Raw genomic sequence first — 14,723 nt, forward strand, 5'->3', positions numbered from 1 at the left:
TAGGGGCTCACTGCCTCCTTGAATCCTGGGTAAGTGGTGTAAGCAGTTGAGAGCATCAATCAGGCTTTTCGTTCTTTGTAAATCCCATCTAGAGATCAGCGCAGTTGGGAGAAAGCATTCATTTGTTCATTCATTCAACAAGTAACTCTTTGAGAAACTTCCAAGTGTCAGGCCCCATGCTGGGCCACATTGTGAAGCAGAAAGAGGTGAATCAGACACAGTGCCTGCTCCCAGGACGCTCGTGGTCTGGATGGGGAGACCTACAGAGAACAGACAATGAATGTACAGTGATTAGAGAGGCTGTAGAGAGAAGGGTGGGAGTTTTGAGTGGAGGAGGCAGAACAACTTCCCACAGCAGTCAGTTCCTATACCTCTGCCTATAAAGTAAAGTGGTTGGAAAAGCCCAACTATTCTCTGAGGGGCTAGCTGAACTGTATCAGTTAGACCTCTCACTCCCACCGCCAACCCCACCCAGCCCCGTCCAGCTTTCACACCTCCACTGGGATGGAGTCAGTTTTCCTAGCTCTCCCCACCGCCTCCCAGGTGCTATCACAGGCTTCACAGCCACATCCACCCTCACATCAGGGGCTGGTCTTGGCCCCCACCACCACCACCCACATCAGCTTTAAATAAGTAACCAATCCCCCTTGCACCTCCTCCTTTCTTTGCTTAAACCCTATTCATTTTGCTAGTTGAGCTGCCAGGAAACAAGGAGTAACAGAAATAACTAACTTTAAGGAAGTTACAGATTTGCAAGAAACCGGAGGAGTCCTGGTTTGAGCTGGTCTTTATTCACAGGACAGAAGGCTGGGCTCCCTTCACCTCTTCCCGGAATTCTCCTTTATGGGGCCTTGGGGAAAAGTTTCTAGCTTCAAGTTTGGGTGTCAGCAATTCTGCCTGTCTGGGTTGGACGCTAGGCTGCATCTGCTTATCCTAGCTGCTTCCCTGTCACACTTCTGGCCACTGACCCTGAACACTGCTTAGAAAGAGCTGTCCCCGCCCGGCCCCCCACCCCACCCCTTCGTTCAGCTCTTGCCTCCTGGAGGAGAAAGTCCTTTCCCTCTTTGGTGTTAAAGAGCCTTCCCCAAAGCTTCCTGGCTTCTTTCCCCACACATAGAGTTTTCTCTGACTTCGATATCTGAAATTCCTACTTTAATGTGCATTTGTTTGACAGACTATTTGATTTATTTTAGAAAATGAGTAAGTTTGTAGTTTATAAAATAAAGACAAAACCATTAAGAAATTTGTTAAATAAAGATAACAATTCTAGCCCTGGCCGGTTTGGCTCAGCGGTTGAAGCCTTGGCCTGCGGACCAGAGAGTCCCAGATTCGGTTCCCGCTAGGAGCACGTACCAAAGCAAAAAAAAAAAAAGATAACAAATCTATGTAACCATAGGATGAAAGAACCAAGAAATATCTAATATTCTCAAGGAACTGAACATACATGAGGCACTGGAACTGTAAATATTCATGGGACTCTAAATACATGAAGTTTCAGTGTGGAGTATGACAACCATTCTGGCTCTATCCTCTCCTCAAAATATACAGATAAAGCCCGGCCGGTGTGGCTCAGTTGTTGAGCCTGAGCGTCAACCCATGCACCAAGAGGTCACCAGTTTGATTCCCAATCAGGACACATGCCCAGGTTGTGGGCCCAATCCCGGGGGGGAGGCATGCAGGAAGTGGCAAATTGCTCTTCATCCATGTTTCTCTCTCTCTCCCTCTCTCTCTCAAATCAATAAAGAAAAAAAAAATTAGTTAAAGAAAATATACAGCCCTGGCCAGTTTGGCTCAACGGTTAGAGCGTCGGCCTGCGGTCCGGAGAGACCGGGTTCGGTTCCCTCTAAGGGCATGTACCTCGGTTGCAGTTTGTCCCCGGCCCTGGTTGGGTCGTGTGGGTGGCAGCCACTCGATGTGTCGCTTTCATGTCTATGTTTCTCTCTCTCTCTCTCTCCCTCCCACTCTATCTGAACAAAATATCGAAAAATGTCCTCGGGTGAGGATAAAAAAATATATATATATACAAATAAAAATCTATAAATGTTCAGCTGGCTAATTGGAGAGCTACCTCATGGCCAGGTATACTGGGCTGTGTATTTCTTTGGCATTACTGGATTATTTTTTTAAATATGTTTTTTATTGATTTTAGAGAGAGAGGAAGAAATGGACAGAGAAACATTGCTGTGAGGTAGAAACATTGATGGGGTTGCCTCCCGCAAGAACCTGGAACCTGGGTATGTGCCCTGACCAGGAATTGAACTGGCAAACTTTTGGTGCACAGGAAGACACTCAACCAACTGAGCCATACTGGCCTGGGCCATTAGTGTATTATTGATCCAGGGAAACTTCCATTTGTGGGCACCCCTTTGTTCAGATCTCAATTCTGGTCCTTGTCAAGTGCACCGTTATCAGGGAAGGCTGACCACATAAACATCATATCTTCCAGAATTCAGGTCCTACCCTAAATGTGTTAACCCAACCCATCCCTTTCCCCTTGCTTTTACCTATGTGTGTTTCCTTGATTTTAATAAATCATGTGATTTGAACATTTAACCTGGTTTGAGCCTTTCAGTTCCTTGGCCTCTGTAATAGCTGCCTTGATTCTGCACTTGGAGAACAGCTACTCTCATACCCCTTGTTTCTCCAAATCCCATTTGAATTGTTATAACAATGAAGCTCAGTGTGGGCTCCCATCCAGCATACATTTTGCCCCCATCTTTCTTCCTTTCCTTCACCCAGTACCCACCCCATGCCAAATCCTTCCCCTGATCTAAACAGCCTTGGGGACTGAGAGACTACATTACCACTTAACACAAATCCTATTTTACAACCCTGGCCGGTTTGGCTCAGCGGTACAGCGTCGGCCTGTGGTCCAGAGAGACCTGGGTTCGGTTCCCACTAAGGGCACGTACCTTGGTTACAGTTTGTCCCCGGCCCCGGTTGGGGTCATGTGGGTGGCAACCACTCGATGTGTCTCTCTAACATCGATGTTTCTCTCTCGCGCTCTCTTCCTCCCACTCTATCTGAACAAAAAATGGGAAAATGTCCTCAGGTGAGGATTAAAAAAAAAAGAATCAACCAATGAATGCATAAATAACGCATAAATAAGTGGAATAACAAATCAATGCTTCTCTCTCTTCCTCTCTCTCTAAAATCAATAAACACATTTTTTTTAAAAAAAGAAAGAACCCTGGCCAGTGTGGCTCAGTTGGTTGGGCATTGTCCAGTGCACCCAAAGGTTGCTGGTTCAATTTCTAGTCAGGGCACATGCCTGGAGCTTGCGGCTCCATTCCTGCAGGGGGTGTGCAGGAGGCAGCTGATTGATATTACTCTCACATCGATGTTTCTATCTCTCTCTCCCTCTCCCTTCCTCTCTCTCTATAAATCAATAAAAATATTCAATAAAAATATTTTTTTGAAAAAAGAAAGAAAAAGTCACCAACCTCATAAGTCTAGAACCTTTGAAACCTGGCACATTTCAGGCAAATTTCCCATTCTACCTGTCCAGGGCTTGTTCTTCTTTTTAAAAATAAATTAACTGGCTTTCTACTCTTCCTTTCACACTTGGAGTCAGTTACAAAAACAGAACCAGCCAAAACCAGCACTAGGGAAGAGTGACCTTATTAGCTCAACACTTGTGAAGTGCTGCTGATCTGCTGGCTTCTAGGCCTGTGTGGACTCAGGGTTTTAAATGATGTTCTTTTTCTCTCTCTTGCTCCTGCTGAGAGTTCTCCTTTTCTCTGTATTTCAGCTTCATTTTCTGACCTGCTCTTCTTATACAATGAAAGAGAGCTCTAGTTTCACTTAATCATACATCCGTAGTCACAGAGAAAAAGAGATCTTTTTCGTATACCAATTATAAAGATGACTTTGATTGGTCCCATTGAACTCACCTGCTTCTCCCTGAACCAATTATATTCATCACTGTGGCCAAGGAAATGGAGATTTCTGATTGGCCCTACCCAGGCCCAGGTGGAGCAGCGGATAGGGACTTCCATAGGAAAAATGGGGACATAGCCCTGGCAGGATAGCTAAATTGGTTACAGTGTCCTGGATACCCCAAGGTTGTGGGTTTGATTCCTGGTCAGGGCACATACAAGAAGTAATCAATCAATAAATGCATAAATAAGTGAAACAACAAATCGATGTTTCTTTTTTTCTCTCTTGCTCTCTAAAATCAATAAATAAAAAGTTAAAAATAAAAGTGGGGGCAGACGGCCCTGGTTGGTTGTGCAGGTGGCAACCACTCAATGTGTCCCTTTCACGTTGATGTTTCTCTCTCTCTCTCTTCCTCTCTCTCCCTCCCACTCTATCTGAACAAAAAATGGAAAAATATCCTCGGGTGAGGATAAAAAAAAAAAGTGGGGACAGAAACAGCAGAGCTCCAGCCCCTTTTGGAGAGGGATTTTATGTGTGTCCAATTCCTTGCTTCTTCTCTGTTCATTGCCATGAATGCTCTTTCCTCTTCCTGGAATGCTCTGCCCACTCTCCTGCTTCTCAAATCCTGTGTGGCTCCTACTTAGACTTGAGGGCTCAGCTTCAATGTCTTCTACTCTCAGAGATTTCTCTCCTGACCCCACACATTGTTACATCTATATGACATTATCATAGCAATTTGTAATTTTAAAAAATTGTTTTTAATTTAATGTAATATTGGTTGAAAGTCTGTCTCCTTCAATAAGCTGTAAGTTCCACTGTGGCAAAGATCCTCATAGTTTTGGCTCTTAGTTTTGGCCAGTTCCCTTGTACATGATAGATATTCACCCCCTCATTTATTCAGGAGGAAAAAAGAGGTGCTAAGGGCACAGATACATAAACTGTTTGTGTTACTGCACTCAAGATACCAACTTCTGCATATGTATTGGGTCAATGTTTTCAAATTGCAAGACTCAAAGGGTAGTGAAATTAACTTGATGGATTGCAACTACAATTCTTAAAACATGAAATCAAATAGAATAATAATAGAAATTGACTAGAAAATATCAGAGTGCATCACACATAATAAGGGTGTTATTCCAACACATTTTTATTTTAGCTTATTCTGTAAAAATACACACACAAACACACCTATGTACTGGGTCGCAGTGTAAAATGCATCTTTTACTGTTTCAGAAACTCTACGTTAAGCTGCCTGGACTGAAGTGTATTAAGAGAGTATCCTCACTATTCAGAGCGATACAGAGCTCCAGATTTTGAGTCATGTCATCACTGGGAAATAACACCTGGGAAGCTCGTTCAAAGAATCAAAGTGGAAGTGGAGACACAATTTCAGGATGCTGTTGCACGGTGAACTCCGGATTTTTGTGCTTTGGTTGGCTTGTGTTACACATCCTCAAGGCCATTTAATCAAATGCACAGTCAGGTGTGCTTTTTCTTTTCTTTTCTTTTTTGGATAACAGATGACTTAATAGTTTTCAAAGTTGAATGCAAAGTTAAAATTTTTTTACTGCTGTGTAACGTTAGGACACAAATTGCATATCCCTAGAAAACACTGAACTAACTAAAATTCTGGAGGAACAGAACTCAGGGAGGCAGGAGAACAGGAGTTAGTATGGTATAGAAGGCACAGGGGCTATTGTCCTGAACAGATGGTGTTTGAATCCCTGTTTCAGGATGTGTTGGCTATGGGATTCAAGTGAAGGGAACTAATACAAATTTGCTGAAGCAAGGCCCTGTGTCAACTGTGAGAATTATAAAAATAAACACCATACCCATCTCTGTTCCCAAGGAGTTTACAATCTGGTAGGACTGAGCCTCAGTGTCCTCATCTGGAAAATGCATATAGTAATAGACCTACTTCATTTGGGTATTAGGAAGATAAAAAAAAAAAAAATGGCCATGTTTCCTGCTGCCACAAGACCCTTGCCTTGGCTGCTCTGATTGAGAAATGTGTGCTCCTGATACTGTTGTAATGAGCTAGTTATTAATATTAATAAGAGGAAGGAGCAAAGGGGGAAGGCCAGACATTGTAGGCATGTCATTTGGGCAGCTTCATCGGGAAGCTGCAATTTTGCACTCCCCAGGGATCAAACAAAGAGAAGGTAGATGCCTGCCCAGTAATGTTGGGGTGACTAGGGAAAGTGCTTGTCAGTCACACCTGGGGACAGATGGTTGGCCAGAATGCGCATGGCCACTGCAAGAGAGGTGAACATTGGGAATACATGATCTCCTAAACAGAGGAGTTTTCTCTCTTGCACTCTTGTTGCTTGCGTGGCTCAAGCTTGGCTTTCTTGCATTTGCCCTGTAGACTCCACACGCAATGGACTGATGGTCAAGCTAAGCTAGCCTGATGCTGGATTCGACTTGGCTCCAACATGGAAAGGAAACTCTGGACACTGGCTCTGATTTTGGCTCTACTGAAACCCCAGTTACACTTCTTCTATGACTGGACCAAGGGAAATGAGACTTTGGAAACCCAGAGGTGTAATTTCATGGAAATAAAGCTTTCTATGATATCTCTCCTCCCATGGGGGCCTCTGGAAATGCTTATTCCAGTGGTACCCCAAGAACCCCACTCCCACTAGCAACTGGGGGAAACGAGCCCCTCTCCTCTCCTCTAACACCCCCACTCTTTGCCTCCTCTAATCTTCCTTCAGATGGAGGAAAGTTTTCCCCTCCTTTGGGGAAAAGTTTGCTTTCTCCTCTCAGTCAATTCCCCCATTATTATTTTCTTTCACAGTACCTGGCACCCTCATCTTATGGCTCTTAGTTGTAATTTACAGGTAATCATGTGATGACTTCATTAATGACTTTCCTCCTCTGCAGCATGTGCTATAGGAATCATGTTGTTTTGTTCACCCCTATATTCCCACCATTTATTTCGGTGCCTGGGACTGTTGCTGAGTGAATGAAGAAAATATTCTCAAGAGTCTGGGAATATTTTTTTCCCTCCAATGAGTCTGCATATTATTAGAATTTGAGAAACACTGAACCTTGTATGAATTTCTCTTAGTAGCTATTAAGATACTTTAGCCCTGGCCGGTTTGTCTCAGTGGTTAGAGCGTCGGTCTGCGGTCCAGAGAGACCCGGGTTCGGTTCCTGCTAAGGGCATGTACCTCGGTTGCAGTTTGTCCCTTGCAGTTTGTCCCCGGCCCTGGTTGGGTCGTGCGGGTGGCAACCACTCGATGTGTCCCTTTCACATCAATGTTTCTCTCTCTTTCTCTCTTCCTCTCTCTCCCTTCCACTCTATCTGAATAAAAAATGGAAAAAGTGTCCTCGGGTGAGGATTAAAAAAAAAAAAAAAGATACTTTAAAAAAGAAGAAGAAGGAGAGGAGAAAAGAGGGAGGAGGAAGAAAGGAGACACTTGATAAATACTTGCTGATTTCATTCTGAAAACTTAGTTTGGATGGAACATCCCTGAACACTCTGACAGTGGAAGTTTTGATCTTGTAAAAGAAACATCTCACCTGGCTGGGGTGGCTCAGTGGTTGAGCATTGGCCTATGCCCTGAGAGGTCGCTGGTTCGATTCCCGGTCAGGGCACATGCTGAAGTTGTCGGCCGGGTCTCCAGTGGGGGGCATGTAGGAGGTGGCTGATTGATATTCTCTCTCATGGATGTTTCTCTCTCTCTCCCTCTCCCTTTCTCTCTCTCTCAAATCAATAAAGGAAAAAAAACTTAAAAAAAAAAAAGAAAAGAAACTTCTATCCGCCCCTTGACCAATCTGGGGAATTGAGGAAGAGGGAAGTCACTTCACATTTTGCTCCAGTCCCCACCCATTCAGATTGAGCAATTCAGGTTTTTGTTGTTTAGATCTATACTGTACCTACCAGCTTCCTCATTCATTTGCATAGGTATTTTAAGACTGCTCTAGACCTGTGAGTTCAGCTTGATTTAAGTATCAAAAGTTAGTGCAAGAAGCCAAACTGTCTTATCTACCTACATTTTGAAATAAAGATGACTTAAGATGCAGACGCTAAAGAAAGTCAACTCTTTGGTTTGTGTTTGCTTAAAGAAAAAGGATGTGATGGAGCCCATTTTTTCAGCTAAAGGAATTCCCTTTGAAGCTGGAGTTTGTTTTGCAAATATAAGGCCTTGTGAGCTGCCTCAGGAGCTGAATCCAGGCTCTCCAAGAAAAGTTCAGTAATATGGTGAATTAGGGTGAAACTGCAAACAGGCCACTGGCGCTAGAGTTTGAGACATTTCTTCCTCTGACACCTCTTTAGTGAGCCAGAAAATTATTATCTTTTTTATTTTTATTGAACTTCATGGGGTGACATTGATTAATAAAGTTATATAGGTTTCAAGTGTACAACTTTACAATGTTAATTTAATGACATTACATTATCTTCCATATTTATAAAAACAGTTTAAATTGGAGTCTCCGGTGGCTTGTCCGAAACAACAAACAAGGCAGTGCCTTTGTTGGTGAATTGCTCACATTCCACAAGGCAGAGTCACACCCAAACCCCTTGGGAACCAGCGCTACAATCTTTGATCTACCTAACTCTGCATACCAGCACTAATTAGTTTTAAAAGTAAATGATTTATTATTTTTTAACATTCAACTTATATTTCTTTAGAGAATGACACCATTTCTAGTGATGCAAGCTAATAGGGTTGAAGAGTAATTGCACTTAAAACACAATGTGATCAGCCTTCTCAATATGCAAGGCTAGTCCCTAAGTCTACTTCCTGTCCTTGTGCCCTCCTTGCCACATTGCTCACTCCCTCACTAGGCTCCACCCCTTCCTCTTGCTTTTTTGCCTCTCTTTTCTCAATGACGGTTGTACCTCCTGCTAAATTACAGCCCTTTTATGCGCTATGTATATAAGTAATACGTGAGTGAGGAGGAGCAGCGTTTGACACACCAAAATATGCCTTTATTAGGATATTATTTTAAACCTTTTATTTGTAAGAAACAAAAGACTCAGGAAGAACCTTTGACCTTACCCCTGTCTAAAAGAATTTAGATAGAAGAACTATGATCATAGATAACTATATTTTAATAGGAACTAAGTGTGGCAGTCAGGGAGGAACCAGCAGTCTTTTTGTTAAACTCCCCGCTGTGTCCCATTGTTTCTGGGTGGCCCAGCAAGAATTTGTTCACCAAATGTTTGCTCCTTCCCATCTACCTGCGAATTTCGGACCTTCCCTTTGAAGTTCAAGCCACTGGCCCCCTTTCTCCTTAGCTCAAGATGGCATGTAAGCCTCCACTGCCCCATATGTTGGGGGGGGGGGGTCCCATAGTCTTACCAATCCCTGTATGTACATACATAATCAACTCTGGTTATTTTCTCCAGTTACTCTGTCTCATGTCAATCTGATTATTAGACCATGCAGAAGAATTATGAGAGAAAAGAGAAAAAAACCCTATCCCACATGAGCATGATAAAATTTTCAAATAACATGAGAGAACAATCATAAAAATTAATTTTACTTTCCACTCCCCCCCCCCCTTACATTTTTGTTTTCTAGCCTTTAGTTTTCTGTCTTCCAGGCAACTGCTGTTAGTTTCTTATATCTGGCTGATGATAATCTATACACATCCAAATAGTAGCATATTTTACTGTTCTATGTCTTGCCTATTTTGTTAAATAATATTTTGAAGAGTGTCCAGTATATATAGAAATGCCTTGTTCTTCTTTTTTTAATTTTATTTATTTATTTATTTTTAATCCTCACCCGAGGACATTTTTCCATTTTTTATTCCAATAGAGCAGGAGGGAGAGAGAGGAAGAGAGAGAGAGAGAGAAACATCGACGTGAAAGAGACACATCGAGTGGCTGCCACCCGCATGACCCAACCAGGGCCGGGGACAAACTGTAACCGAGGTACATGCCCTTAGTGGGAACCGAACCCGGGTCTCTCTGGACCACAGGCCGATGTTCTAACCGCTGAGCTAAACCGACCAGGGCTGTTCTTTTTTTAAATACGTGATTTTAAAAATTGACTTTAGAGGGAGAGAAACATTGATCAGTTTCCTCCTGTACATGCCCTGACCGGGGATCAAACCCACAACCTTTTGGTGTATGGGACGATGTTTCAACCAACTGAGCCACCCGGCCAGGGCACCTTGTTCTTTTTAAAGTTGTATGATATTACATAATTCAACTAAAATCTCTGTATCTGTATGTGTGTGCTCAAGTGTGTGCATGTAATTGGGTTATTTACATTTTTCTCCAAAGCCTTATACATCTCTTTGCTTTTCAAGGAGTATGTAGTGTCTGGTCCTCCTTGTGTCCCAATGCTTAGCATTCTCCTTCTTTTTAGAATGTCCTCCCTATTTCTACAGGCTCCAGCCCTGGAGGTTGTACACTGGTGTATCCAGATACTCTAAAGTGACCAGTGGTTCTCAACCTTCCTAATGCTGCGACCCTTTAATATAGTTCCTCATGTTGTATGTGGGCGTGTCTGCATGTGGACGGACCCGCCTGGAGACGGATAGAGGAGCGGTGTCTCGGTTCCTAAGACCATTGGAAATGTGTGTTTTCTGATGGTCTTAGGCGACCCCTGTGAAAGGGTCGTTTGACCCCCAAAGGGGTCATCATGACCCACAGGTTGAGAACCACTGGGTTTGAAACCCTTTCCTAAAATGAAATGGCTAAAAATGTGTGTAGAGAAGAGAAGTTGGTTCTTTAAAAGAAAGCTTTCAATGAAAACCAACTGACATTTGTGCCGGGACCTGAAGATATAAAAGGGAACAAGAAAGCATTCAAGCCCTCAAGTCTCTTGCAGCCCACTGGAAAGACAGGCTGGAAAATCAGTAATGATCCAACAGAGAGGTGGTAGTCTGTTGTGTATTGGTTTGATATGATTTCAAATTCATTTGTTTGTGACAGCTAAAATTGTTTTAATCCACGTATGGCCAAGGGACATTTAGACTATAAAAAGTGAAAATTTTTGAGGACTGTTCAAGACTTTGGTCTGAGTAAGTGGATGCTTTTGCTGATTTAAACAGTTCTCCAGAGATCTTGAAACACTTGCTCTTGCTGTGGCCAAGGGTACTCTCTGGTTGGCAGTGACACTAAACTATGTAATGGTCCCTAGCGTGATAGCCCTCAGAGCAGCATAACTTGTCTGCCAACACTGGCATTTCATTCACTAGCAACAAGGGACTTTCATTTTGCGCGGGTAGCTGAAAGTCAGCTTGCAGTTGGTTAAGCCATCTCTCCCAAGAAACCAAACTCCTACAAATGGTTCACCTCTAAATTTGGACTTGATTCCTTTTGCTTCCCCTGGCCTGTGATTAATCTGTCATTTGTTTGGAGAGTACAATTTCTTTATTTGCCTTATTTATTTATTTATTTATTTATTATCCTCACCTGAGGATATTTTTTCCTTTTATCTTCAGATAGAGTGGGAGGGGGAGAGAAAGAGAGAAAAAAACATCAACGTGAGAGAGACACCTTGACTGGTTGCTTCCTGCACCACCGGGCCAGGACTGGGGATGAACCACAACCGAGGCACGTGCCCTTGATCGGAATTGAACCCGAGATCCATTGGTCCATGGGGCCCACGCTCTAACCACGGAGAAAACCAGCCAGGGCTTTATTTCCCTTATTAAGAGATATATTATCCTGTATGCTATTGGCTTATAAAATTATTATAATTCTCACAGCGAACCTGTGCTAAATAAATTTTTGGCAAAGACAGAATCAGGCTCTGAGTATAACTGCTGCTTCCCCCAAACAAAAACAAAACAGAAGTCTCATAGTGGAGCAGGGAGAGGCCAGCAGTCACAAGGAAATGAAACTGAGGCTGAGGCCTTGGAGAAGGGCTGGCCAAGATAATAAGGTAGATGTGGCTTGGATTGTGAGGAGTGGTAGGGGAAAATTAGAAAAAAAACTGAACTCAAATCCCCTTGGGCTTTCAGCCCCAAAGTACATACATCTTAGGAAGGCAGGCAGGAAAGATGTCACCAGGCAGGATAAACCTACTCTCTGGTGCCTATAAAAATGCACTTTGCCCTACCTGGGTAGCTCGGTTAGAGCATTGTCCTGATATGTCAAGGTTTTGGGTTTGATCCTTGGTCAGGGTACATACAAGAAGCAACCAATAAATACATGGGGCAACAAATCAATGTTTCTCTCTCTCTCTCAAATCAATTAAAAAAAAAAAAAAAAAAAGGCACCTTGACTCTTCTGACAAATCTATGTGGCTTTCATCAGTCCCAGCAGCCCAGAAATGGTTCCTCAGTATTCCTAGAGAGTTTCTCGTTCAGCTAGGAATGTTGGTATAAGCAGTGCTTGGGAACCTAAGGAGGCCATTTCAATGGGTCATGAGGAGCAACTGGCAGGCACCTCAGCAAATAAGGAGCCTAAAAGATTTGGGTTTCCATGGCCTCTGTAACTTTGAGCAAGCCCCTTAAATCTCTCTGGGCCTCAGTTTCTGACTATATACTTCATTCATTCAAAAATATTTAATAAGCATCTACTCTATGTTAGGCACAAACCTCAGTCCTGGAGAGGCAACAGATAAAAGGGACAAATGTGAGGAGACCAGATAATTTTACTCCAGATATCCTGTTAAAAGCCAGCATTTTATATTTATTTGTAAGTGATATTACTGATAATCAAGCATTTGTGAAGATGTTTTTCTTGTCTAGACAAAAGACAGAAATTCATGCCTTTCTGCTTTTCCTTCTTTCGCCAATATCAGTGCTCCTATCTGTTCCCCAAAGTTTAATTTTCCTCCCAAGTTTTCTTTTTCTATTGCAGAGTTTATTTGTCCTCAAGTGGCTGCTGCTCACCCTTCCACCTTCCCCTCTGACCTCCATCTGCCTTTCCCTTTCGGTCTTCTTACTCCCATGTTTGGTGGCCCTGGTGTGTGTGGCCTTTTTGTGTTGGTCTTTGAAGACAGTTGGAAGAGGAGGGGAGAGAGAGGCAACATGCCAATAGCTGTGGGCAGGACAGGACGTTTGAGGCTTTGTTGGCTTTCTCTGATACTGGAGACGAGCATCCAAGCCTCCTCCTTCAAAATCTGGGTGTGATAACTGACTTGCTCTCTGGCTTTGTGCAAGTCTTCTCACTCTAAAGGACTTCAGTTTTTCTCAGTGTAAGATAAGTGGGCTGTACAATGTCATTTCTAAGTCTCCAAGCTCTAAAATTCCAAGAAAAAAACGCTCTCAAATACTCTGCTGGCAGGAGTATAAAGGGTCCATCCCATACAGAGGGTAATTTGGTAATATCTTTCAAAATTATATATACCGCCCTGGCCGGTTTGGCTCAGCGGTTAGAGCGTCGACCTGCGGTCCCGAGAGACCTGGGTTCGGTTCCCGCTAAGGGCATGTACCTCGGTTGTAGTTTGTCCCCAGCCTTGGTTGGTCATGTGGGTGGCAGCCACTCGATGTGTCCCTTTCACGTCGATGTTTCTCTCTCTCTCTCTGTTCCTTTCTCTCCCTCCTGAACAAAAAATGGAGAAATGTCCTCAGGTGAGGATAAAAAAAAATTACATATACCTATATCTATTGCACCAGTAATTCTACTTCTAAAAATTTATTCTGTAGTTATACTTGCATATGTGCCAAATGATATAAATTCAGGGTTGTTCCTTGCAGGTTTATATATCAAAATATTGAAAACATTCTAAATATCCATCAACAAGGGACCAGATAAATAAATTATAGTATATCTTGACAGTGAAACATTACATAACATAAACTAGAAGGCAGATACAATGAAATACTATATAGCAAAGAATGAACAAAGTACTGTTACATACGGTAGTGTGTGAATATAAAAATAATATGGAGGAAATGTAGAGCAAATGAAACCAAACACAAAAAGAGCGCACACTGTATGAATCTATTTGATTGAAGTTTAAAAACAGAAAAAGGGAATCTCTGATGTTAGAAGCTGGGGTAGTGATTACCCCTGGAGGCAGGGCAGTGACCAGAAGGGGTCACAAGTGGATTCTGAGATGTTCAGCATGTTCTCTTTATTGATTTAGGAGCTGGTTACACAAGTGTGTTGAATATGTGAAAAATTATGGCATGTGCAGGTTTTTGTATGTATTCTATATACCCCCCAAAAATTAAAAGAATACAGAATCTATATACACCTATATAAAACAACCTGGTGTATATTATGTGTGTGGGGGGGAGGAAACAAACAAACAAACAAACAAATATAAATCAAGCATTGCCATTTGTGGAAAAAAAATAGGGAAATATTCCTGGGCCAGGTAGCTCAGTTAGTTAGAGTGTTGTCCCAATACACCAAGGTTGCAGGTTTGAGTCCCCATCAGGGCACATACAGGAATCAACCAATGAATGCATAAATAAGTGGAACAACAAATCAATGCTTCTCTCTCTCTCAAATCAATACAAAATTTTAATTAAAAAATTGGCAAATAGCCCAGGCTGGTTTGGCTCAGTGGTTTGAACATTGGCCTGCGGACCAGAGAGTCCCGGGTTCGGTTCCTGCTAGGGGCACATACCAAAAAAAAAAAAATTGGAAAATATATCTGTATTTTCTTATATATGCACACACTACTTCTGGGAGGATGCTCAAGAAAATGACAATATTGGTTGTCTGTAAGAAGAGCTTCTTAGCTGTCTGTGAGAGAGACTTTTACTGCATATTTGGTTGTACATTTTGGATTCCAAACCACACGAATGTATTAATTATACAATAAAATAAAAACAGTCCAATTCAAAAAAGAAAAATTAAAATATTCTGTTTTAATTGCTCTATGTTTTCTCCATATTGTTTTTATATTCACACACTACTAGGAAATACTCAGAAGTATTTGGAAAGAAGGAAAATTGCCAAAAGAATATAT

This window comes from Molossus molossus, unplaced genomic scaffold (genome assembly GCF_014108415.1).
Source record: "Molossus molossus isolate mMolMol1 unplaced genomic scaffold, mMolMol1.p scaffold_m16_p_18, whole genome shotgun sequence".
Classification (NCBI taxonomy): Eukaryota; Metazoa; Chordata; class Mammalia; order Chiroptera; family Molossidae; genus Molossus; species Molossus molossus.